General features: G+C 31.5%; 1 long non-coding RNA gene across 1 annotated transcript; it reads left to right on the plus strand.

The window, feature by feature from the left end:
- Positions 1-5713: 5713 nt before the first annotated feature.
- On the plus strand, positions 5714-11579 carry LOC127715324 (uncharacterized). The gene is made up of 3 exons (XR_007988295.1): positions 5714-5873; positions 8609-8626; positions 9070-11579. It is a non-coding gene; the product is annotated as an uncharacterized LOC127715324 (long non-coding RNA).
- Positions 11580-11804: the final 225 nt, after the last annotated feature.

Genomic DNA, 11804 nt, shown 5'->3' on the forward strand with positions numbered 1-11804 from the left:
TCTTTTACCATTTTACCGTTTGCTATATTCTGTTGATCATCCATATGTATAACTTTGAATTAATGGAAACATATATTTTGTGCATTCCAAACGTCGTTACCACAATCATTTCATATTTTTCTTGAACTTGAAATAAACGAATGCGACTTATTATCAATTCGTAAACACATACTTATGCAAACAATTGACCAGAATTAACAATTTCAATCATACAGATGCATTGTGGGATGTAGTTTACATGAGTTACATCTTCTCTAAAGTCACTAAATCAAAGAAACAAAACTATTCAACATTGATTATCTCTTTTTCAATAACAACGATTTCTAACCAATCAACTCAAACTGTTGAACAAATTCCTAATCAACCAATCATATATGCAAGTCTTGCTTACATATGCGCTCTGACTATTCGGTTAAACAAAGCGTCACCTATTTCATTCTTTTTTTCTTCTTTTTTTTTTAAAACTTTGATAATTGCTTTATTGGTCTAAAGCTGTTACAATTATCTTATTGTTATAGCTTTCACAAATAAGGTACCTTGGTATATTTATATCTTTAAGAACAGGGTGTCTCAAAGATAAGTTTGTACTTTATAATTGTTAGTTAATTACAAATATAAATATAATACAATATAAACATATATAATTGCAAATCATATAAATTTATAATTACGTATGTTTTGTTCCGTATTTGACCTTTACCTATTTCATTCTTTACAACTGCATGTATTTGGCTATTTATATGTGCTTTTTTGGTAATGTGGCTCCACCATTGTTTGGGTTCTTATACATCCTTGGCTTTATAATATTCGGCTTTGAACGTTCTTTATGAAGTTAAATCCAGAACTGCCTTTCGAATGCATGGAAATAGAGGGTTCACAAAGGGTTAGAATTGTCCCTAAATTTTTGATGTTTTTTTAATTGGGCCAAAAAATTAGAAATTTCACACGGAAATACTTGTGATAATACTTTTAGGACACCTTCCTTTAAAATTTATAAAGCTATGACATTTAAAAAACAATTTGTATTTTCATGTCAATTTTGATAAGTTTTTTCATAATTTAAAATAGTTTTGGTAAAGTTAACATTGGCCGCCATAAACGATCCAAAAGAGTTTTTATATTGATGAATTCTATATGAAAGTTGGAGTTTTTTTGTTACAAAACATTTTGGATCGTAGATGGCGGCCACGGTTTTCCTAGAGCAAGGTCTGAAAATTGCACAAAATTATTATTTTGACAAATTGTCCTAAATGGGCTTACTTTGGAGAATATTATGTACTTTAATGAAAAGAACTGATTCATTTAGCGTTAATTATGAAAACGAAGATGTGGTATGATTGCCAATGAGAAGAGACCAAAATGACACAGAAATTAACAACTATAGGTCACCGTACGGCCTTTAACAATGAGCAAAACCCATACCGCATGTGCAGCTATAACAGGCCCCTAAATGACAATGTAAAACAATTCAAACGAGAAAACTAACGGCCTTATTTATGTACAATAAATGAACGAAAAACAAATATGTAATACATAAACAAACGACAACCACTGAATTACAGGCTCCTGACTTGGGACAAGCACATGCCTACATAATGTGGCGGGGTTAAACATGTCAACGGGATCCCAACCCTCCCCCTAACCTGGGACAGTGGTATAACAGTACAACATAAGAACGAACTATAAAAATCAGTTGAAAAAGGCTTAACTCATCAGATGGACAAAAATACGAGTGGACGTGGCCGGGTACATGTACATCCCAACACCAATAAGACACTAGGTACAGATCTGAGAGTAGTCGCAGTTATCTGAAAGCTAGTTCAAAGCCATTAACAACTAATAAAAAAATCATGCATCTAAGACTAAATTATCAGGATTTTGAAATAAACCCATTTACGAACCAAATTGTGACCTTTTTTAGTGTTTTATGACGAAGTTGATAATTTAGGCCATTTTGTGCCACAAATGAACGTGTTGTTATCATTTTTTGTACTTAACCATGTTAACCTAAGTAACACACTCGATTCATTTAGAAGACCAGCTTCTGCTTACCGTTCTGCATTGTTTGGAGCATATAAGATCAACTTCGGTTTTTAATTTGGTTTGCGTTTATCTGTATACATTTTTTTGTGAAGTGTTTTTTTTTGGTTTTTTTTTGTAATTTGTTTGTTTGTCTTTTCGTTGTCTATTGATTTGTTTTGTCATTAGATTATCGTCTCGAGTCAAATGAGTTTTAAATATCACCTTGGTATTTTACGTCTAACTTTTTATATCCAATTGTTTTAATAATTTGTTCTGAAATATCTATCAATTTTGTTATTATGTTTTTTACCATGTACATCTTATTTTACACTAGTCATCCATATTTAGCATGTTTATATTTTAAAGAAATTTCGTGTTTACTTAATATGTGAATTTCATTATATTTGTAGTAAGTCTGCTGGCTTTTTTTTGTAAGTACAATTCAATATATCCTTATGATTATTAAAACTTCGACCCCAAATTAATTCAGTGTGTTACACAAAACTGATTTTAACAAAAAAAAAAATGAGATGATTGTTTATTTTGTAACTTGGCAACCGAGATGTATGTTTCAAGTTGAGGAATTGAGTGTTTATATATTCAAATAAGGATGTAAAACATGATCTGAATCAAACATGTAAATCCACATAACTTTCGTGTTAGGCTGTAAATGTTTGGTGTTATAGATATGTTGTGTAGTAACATTCTAAAAGAGGGGCGAAAGATACCATAGGGACAGTCAAACTCATAGAACGAAAATAAACTGACAACGCTATGACAAAAAAATAAAAAAGACAAACAGACAAATAATATTACACATGACACAACATAGAAAACTAAAGACTAAGCAACACGAAACCTACCAAAAACTGGGGGTGATCTCAGGTGCTCCGGAAGGGTGAGCAAATCCTGCTCCACATGTGGCACCCGTCGTGTTGTAAATGTTTGGTGTAATAGATATGTTGTGTAGTAACATTCTACATGTTATAAGAACTCATTCACACGAATGGACTGTAGACTTATTTTCGCGGATACTTTATTTAGCGTTTTACTCTATCTAATCTCCTTCGCGACTTCTTGATCTCGCAATTTTCTAATTTACTAGATGTATTTTAATTAGGAAAGATACCATCTCTAAGTATTTGCGACGACTTATATTCGCGTTATTTTTCTACTTGTAAATATAAATTGCTCGCGAAAATAAGTTGGTTTACCTTGTATACCCCTTAAACACGTAAAGAGTTATATGACCTAATTGGCAAAAAAGAACAATTAAATCCATTCAAAATCAATTTGATCTGAAGGAGTTATAAGAGAGGGACGAAAGATACCAGAGGGAGAGTCAAACTCATAAATCGAAAATAAACTGACAACGTCATGGCTTAAAATAAAAAGACAAACAGACAAACAATAGTACACATGACACAACATATAAAACTAAAGAATAAGCAACATGAACCCCACCAAAAACTGGGGGTGATCTCAGGTGCTCCGGGAGGGTAAGCAGATCCTGCTCCACATGTGTCACCCGTCGTGTTGCTCATGTTATAACAAATCAACTTCAAATTCAACTTATATGAATCCCTTTCCACTTTGCTGGTGCGATTGCTGCCTTGTAGCTAGCGGCATTATCCAGCACATTTTCGAAATCTACAGCTTTGAGTTATTGATTGAATAATTTAACTCATGCTTCAATTTAAAGAACATATAAGGCCCTTCTTTTATTCCATCTATCAACACACAGATGAATGGATCATCCCGATTATTCTGCTAAATACCTGAATTCTAAATCCTGCATTCCCTTTGTCTATGCGGAAACCGTACCGTATAGTAAAAAGTCAAATCACAAAAATAATGAACATTGGGGAAAATGTAAAAAACGGAAAGTACTTAATAATCAAACGGCAAAATGAAAAGTCCAAACACATCACACGAATGAATAACAACTGTCATATTCATGACTTGGTACAGGCATTTTTTTATGATGAAAATGATGGATTAAACCTTGTAATATAGCTAGCTAAACCTCTCATTTGTATGACAGTTGCATTAAATTCCATAATATCGACAATGATTTTTGAACACAAAAAAAAAACATACATAATAAGTAAAAACGTAAAAATAGGGGTACAACAGTCAAGATCAGTCCATATTGTGTTTAAATCTTAATCACTATAAAAACAAACAAATATACTAGAAAATTAGACTACAGTAGTTTACTTTCGAATGACTCTAAATTATTTTATAACTCCCTGTATACTTTTATTTGTTTATTTGATATTTTACAGCGGGAAACGTCCGTAAGTACTGTTTATTTATTAGTAAATACTAACATTGTTTGGTGTTACACGTGATGTTTTAGGAAATTTCCTTCAACGCCACGCTTATTGAATTTAACCATGTCTTTAATAAAGACAATTCTAGCAACTAAAGGATATCAAGCAACCGATGATTTAAATTTTTTAAAATTTAAGTGATTTAGGAACGACCATGTAACTACTAGGGAGGGTGGTTTGGTTTTGTTCCTAAAAAAATACTCTGATCCCCAATTTGATGAAAAAAAGATATTCTGAATCCAAATTTTCCCCATACCGTATAGGGGTTAAACTTTTTAAAAAATAATTTGATTGATAGCGTCGAAAAACTTAATAAGAATGTTAGGACTCGAATAAAAAAAACCAATAGTTTTCCCTTTTGAAGTTATATGGTTGCAACCTTATTATTCTAGCAATGATAAAATAAACATTTACTATCGGTTGTCTTATTTGGTAGTTATATAAAAATATCGACGAACATCTCACATATTTTGTACTGGATACCTGACTTCACAAACATCATAATGAAGGACAGATATAGTTGTCCACGAGCGTCACAAAAGGGAACCATAATGATTAAAAATGTGTGCATTCAAATTTGGACTTTCAAATATTTTTGTCACCAGCATAAATGAAAAGACACCAATAATGGAAATGCGCATCTGTGTAGTGTTAATGTTTATGGATAACTTAAGGTCTGTCCAATGATTCATTAAACAGTCTATATCAAATTTTGTAGAATCTTTGATCTTCATAGCTGCACTTTTAAAACTGGTATCATGCCCTCTTCTTACATACAACCATTTTGATTATTATCTCCGAACAAAAGTAAATATAATCAATCTAGAAATCCCTTTCCTTTTTCACGAATGTGGCGGTCCTAATTATACTATTTACCTGGTTTGTAACAACATGAGCAACACAACGGGTGGCACATGTGGAGTAGGATCTGTTTACCCTTCCGGAGCACCTGAGGGGTTTGTGTTGTTTAGTCTTCAGTTTTCTATGTTTTGTTTTGTGTACTATTATTTGTCTGTTTGTCTTTTTCTTTTTTAGCAATGGCGTTGTCAGTTTATTTTCGATCTATACGTTTATAGATATAAGAAGATGTGGTATGAGTGCCAATGAGACAACTCTCCATCCAAGTCAAAATTTATAAAAGTAAACCATTATAGGTCACAGTACGGTCTTCAACACGGAGCCTTGGCTCACACCGAACAGTAAGCTATAAAGGGCCCCAAAAATGACTAGTGTAAAACCATTCAAACGGGAAAACCAACGGTCTAATCTATATAAAAAACGAGAAACGAGAAACACTTATGAACCACATCAACAAACGACAACTACTGAACATCAGATTCCTTTGGTATCAATGGCCCTTCTTTGATTGAAGTCTTAAAAAAATTACTGAAAGTGATCCTTCCCTTTTTAAGAACTAGAAAAACAAATTTTGAGTCACTTACCTATGAACGACTTTTAATAAATTAAAACTCATTTTATACTAAACTTTATTGTCTTTTACAGCAGACAAATTCAGTAAGTATTGTTTATCTAATGCAAAAACGTTCTGAGATACAGGAAAACCCTGTTATAGGATAAAATAGAGAATGGAAATGGGGAATATGTCAAATAAATAACAACCGGACAAAAAAGCATATAACAACCAAAGACCACCAGTTGGTCTTCAACGCTGCGAGAAAATCTCGCACCCGAAGATGGGCCCTAGCTGGCCCCAAAATAAAAATGTGTATTAGTTCAGTGAAAATGGACGTAGCATTGGATATCTTGAAACGCCATTAAAGGTGTCAGACCACCAATTAAATATCACTATCGGTTCAACTAAATTTTGCAATTTTCACAGCTTTCTTAATATTTTACCTTAAGTTTAACTTCATAGAAACCAGGTATATCCTGAATTGAACATGCATCAGTTTTCTGCATGCCAATTTTTAACATACCTTTAAAGCCATCTAAGAAAAAAAAATGACCTTCAAAAGGAGGTACTCCAAAAATACCCCCTGGTTTTCTGGAAATCTTAAATTAGTATACTATGGTGCGCATTAATCCTCAATTTTTAATGCAAACCCATAAACAAGTAAATTTTGGCTCAAAATGGTCTTAATAAATTTCTCTTTCACCAAAAGTGTCATTTCTGCAAATTTGTTGGTTAGATTAAGTAAACAAGGACACCAAAAACACTTTTTTTTGTGTCAGAGTAGGACTACTTTTACAAACGTTCTAAATTAGAGGGAGTAATTGGTGGTCTGACACCTAAAGTGTTTTGACTCCTATTTAAATCCTAAATATGACTTTTCGTTAAGAACTGCAATCATTAAACGTTTTGAGGGATTTTATGTTTTGATTTAATACTTCATATCCGGACTTGTAGATCAGAACTAAACATAAAAAAAGAGAAACAGATATGCATGAAAAAGCATTGTTGTGAAACCAAAGAGGTTAATACTTGAGTGTAACTTGCTATACATGAAACCTATATCTTGCGTAGCAGTTTAATAATCTCCCCTGTCTGTTGACCCAGAATTGTTTCCTTATTTACAAATGAAAACATGGTAAAACAGGATGGCCAATGATGTAAGAGTAGATCATGTAGATGATATCCAAACTTTACCGTGCAGATATAAGTATGGTATGAAGCATTTACCTGTATGCATGCCTTTTATTAGAGCATTTGCATTATTCAGGTATTTGGATACGTACACGGATCGACGTAAACGTATCGGGCAGATTTGTACAAAATAATGATTTATCCCCGACCTCAATTAAATCTGAATAAAAATTAAATGCATTTTAAAATATCTTCATCTGGACTCACTTGACTTAATTTGACCTTTCCTCATAAATGTGTTATACGATACGTTGATACGACGGATACGCCAGCAAATACGTGAATAATGCAAATGCTTTATTCATAATCAGTATGAAATTGTTGGAGCCGGTCTTGTCAGTTAAAATAGAGGCAGAAGATTCACAAGTCGACCTAACAACGATATGGCAAAATAACAAAAGACGAAGAAACAACAAAACATATATAAAATACTACATAGAAAAACTAAAGACTTTGCATCTAGAACCCCGCGTAGAACGGGAGATGATCTTATAGGCAATACACCTTATTGTTATTTAGTCCAATCAGGATTTTGCCACTTGATTAGGGACTTTCCATTTGAATTTTCCTCGGAGTTCAGTATTTTTTGTGATTTTGATTTTAGACAACATACTGTTTGGGTCAACAGTGAAGCAAAACAAAGGTCACCAGTAACGAGATGAGGAAGGAAAAAAATAAGAAAGCGATCACTAGGAAACTTTGATAGATTATGATCCCTTTTTTCGAAACTCAAATTATAGTCAAAAAGTATTTACGATGGATTAAACAGTTCTCATTAAAAAGTATCATGAATGGTGCATTGTTAAAACAGGGTCCGATATAACTTCAACTGGATGAAAAAGTTGTGTAATTTAGAAAATTACCCGGAATAGAATAAATAGTGATTAGGTGTATTGAATGGTCGAGAAACTGTGCTAAAATATTAAAAAGATGATTGATAATTCCAACATCAAGATGGTTTTCTTTAGATATAACATTTTTGTCGAGTTTAGTGCATTGATATTTCAATAGACAATCTTTATTTCAATTAGAACTAGTTGTGCATTTCTACTGGCCGACTTTTTTTGTACTCATACCAAGTAGAATTCCTAAAATACCCTCTGTCAGTTTATTTCCATATATGAGATTGTCTGTCCCTCTGGTATCTTTCATCCGTCTTTTCTTTCTCAGACCCACAATACAACTAAAATTGCCATTTTATTCTGAAACAGACTGAAGAGAATAAATGTTGAAGTCATGTTAAATGTTTCAGTAAAAGTCGAACTGATCAACTGAGGTTAACTCTGTTACCTTCAGACAATTTCTTAACAATGACCTCAGTCTAAGGTCAAGCTATGCAATACTTCTATGCAATGCAATAATCTGAACAAAATCATAAAAAAACTGAATTGTCTGAAACTATACCGAAGAGCACTCAATTGAATGAAATCGTAATGTCTGAATACTACTAAATGTACAAAAAAAAAAAGAAATATATGCAAAATACATCTTACCAGACTTAACGATTCAGACTGTTTACATTTATGTATAGATTAAAATGGCTTTTCTAGATTAAATCCTAGTGAACTCTTGAGATATAAATGTTGTAATCTTTCATATTTTCACAAACATTCAATTATCAATACATTTCAATTATACATTCTAGGTATTGCGAGAATTGTGGGTAAGTTTTTATGATTTTTTATACAGTTGGTATCTGTCATATAAATCAGCATTCTGAAATACAAACAATTGTCCTTAGGCAAAATACGCGTATGGCAATTTTTATTACAAAAATATTACATTTATCGACTAATAAAAATCACAAATGAATTGTTCTGATAAAGACAAATAAGATTGGATTGTAGGTTGAATTCCAAAACCAACAATAATATTTTGCTTTACTTTTATTTGTACAGGTATCATTGCATATGATTAAATTATTAGGTGACGGATTCTCATTTCAATTTCAGCATGTTTTACAATATAATATTCATTATTTATTTCATTGCTACATTAATGTTATCAATGCAAGAGTGTATGTCTGAATTATTTTATTATTTTCGCGAGATAGTTATGGCATGCATATAGCTTAATGTAATTTACGTAGTGTTTTATATGTTTTAGGAAAGAAAATGCATGTAAATATATCGGAATGTGTGAATAGACCGGTAATATAGAACAAGCAAGATGAATATTTCTCCTGTGTTACCTTTGAACTATTAACAAGTAGATTAAAACAAAATGTATATTATTTACTTTCGTTGTACTCCACGAGTAATGGTATAGAAATTTTACATAAATATGAAAATGCATGTACATTTCTATCTTATCAAACTTTTCTCTAAGTTGATATATAGTGTATTCCTCTCATCCAATGAAAACGGTACACTTTTGTACAGATAAAGGCAACAGTAGTATACCGGAGTTCAACTGCCATTAAACGATTGAGACAAAACGAATACGGGTTACAAACTAAAACCGAGGGAAACACATCGACCATAGGAGGACAACAAAGGACTAATAGGAGCACTGAAATGCAAACTCAAACATACATTGAAACGAACAATTTTATACCAACTGCCATATTCCTGACAAAAAAAGGGGGGTGGGGGTGATATCAAATGGAAAACCAAAAGTTCTGAATATGTTGAGTAAAGATTCAAAAACGTTATCAAAATTACTGGAAAAAAACGTTATATTGTTTTTTTATTCCAAAATTCTAATCTGCATTTGCAATAAAAGCTATATTCTTGAGTAGCCAACTGATAAGTAAATAAAAGCAGAATTATTTTACTGCAAGAAATGAAGGATAAGTTTCCTACAACTTTCAAATTCAAGGGCATAATTTATTGCGACCCTTTTTCGTATGCAACCGGATGTGACGTACTATGCTTTGGTGGTATTAAATCTACACAGTTTCGAGATTTTGCATGTTTTACTTAATTATTTTCCTACATTTAATAGCTGTTGTTTTGTTGAAAAATTGGAAATTAGCTGTCAAATTTTACTCTCCTATGTCAAGTTGCAATACATTAGATGATTTCCTCCAAGGAGGTATAGGTAAAAATTTAAAAAAACAAATGTTTATGTAAAAAGAAACAAAATAACGACAAATTCTCAAATACTCCTGTTGTCAAAATAATAAACGTATATTTCTATATACATTGATATAGAACAAATCAGTAAAAATCGTTTTTTATTTAACTTTGGTAAAAATGACAAATAGGTTGATAGTTATTAATTACTAAGAAAATTTACCAATTTAAAAGACATAATGTACAATTTTATTCGTCTTTAAAAAGTTAAATCAAAAATATACCTCATCTTCTTATATCTATAAACACCAAGGAAAATTCAAAATGGAAAGTCCCTCATCAAATTTCAAAATCAAACGCTAAAGTGCAACAAACAAATGGATAACAACTGTCATATTTTTGACTTGGTATAGGCTTTTTCTTATGTAGAGAATGAAGGATCAAACCTGGTTTAATAGCTAGCTGAACATCTCACTTGTTTGACAGTCGCATCAAATTCCGTTAAAATTGACAGCGATATGTGAACAAAACAAACAGACAAAACAGGTAAAAATGTCAAAAATAGGGATACAGCAATCAACATTGTGTGATAATCTTAATCACAATAAAAACAATGAAATATGTAACAAAGAAACACATATATGACAACACATTAAATTCATTTGTCTATGTGTGATTTCCAAATTTTCTGTGTTCTTTATAATTTTTTCTCGTTGTTTTTAGATCTGTCATCCTTTTTTCGTGGAATACAATTTTTATTTAGTGTTAAAGTCATATGAAACTTCAAATTAAAAAAAAAAATATGCATATATTTTTTTTTTAACTAAATGGCTAGTGTTTATTATAAAACTTATGTCCATATGCTATTTCTCAAGAAATTTTTATAATTTGTCCAAATTTAGAAAAAAGTTTACTTTTTTATAATTGGTTGCTTCCAGGAAACAATTCGCCACATGTTTTCCGTATGCAGCGTGACCTTTCTCGTAAAAATCCGGTGATCGCAATACGCAAGTGCGAATGGAAAACCATACGTAAACATCTCTCCGTCATCAAGATAAACTATATCTTATTGTACCTGTTATACACGTGCTTACCTGAATATCCATGCTTCTTTGTTGAATGTTTACAAACGGATGACAATCGTTAAACTTCGGCTTCAAAACACGACCATTAATTAGCTGCCATATTTTCACAACAACACTGACCGATTGAAACATATTTTTACGATTATACGAAATTTATGCAAAATAAAATGAGAAAATCGTGCACAGAAGACTAAGTTTATGATATATGTATGCATTGGTTCTAGAATTGGATTAACATAATTTTTCACCAGTCACTCGTTTCATATGACATTTTAACAACAAAAATTCTTTCAGTAAAAGACAATATAATTATAATTGTAATAGATTTATAAAATGTGTATTTAACATAGATGCTTCACGTTGAATTAAAATAGATTTGATTTAATTATAGTTTTTAAGAATACAAATATAATGGTTATGCATTAAGGGAGCTGTCAGTGTACGAATCAAAACACTTGTTTGAATTAAGGGACACAAATTATCCTTTTTTACAATACAAGATTTGTTTTTTGTACGTTTTCTTTTTTATACATATGTTCGCCTATCGTGTCAAATACTTTATACCAAAAACAGATACATTTGTCAGCGTAACATGAAATAAATCTCAACATATACAATTACATATTATACAATCTAAAGGAACTTTCCGAATTTTGGGTTTCGATGCTTATCAACATTATATTCGATTTGGCTATTACACTGTCTTGAATTTACCGATAAGTTTTGTGTAGAAGAAATT

The sequence above is a fragment of the Mytilus californianus genome, unplaced genomic scaffold (genome assembly GCF_021869535.1).
Source record: "Mytilus californianus isolate M0D057914Y unplaced genomic scaffold, xbMytCali1.0.p SCAF_9, whole genome shotgun sequence".
Classification (NCBI taxonomy): domain Eukaryota; kingdom Metazoa; phylum Mollusca; class Bivalvia; order Mytilida; family Mytilidae; genus Mytilus; species Mytilus californianus.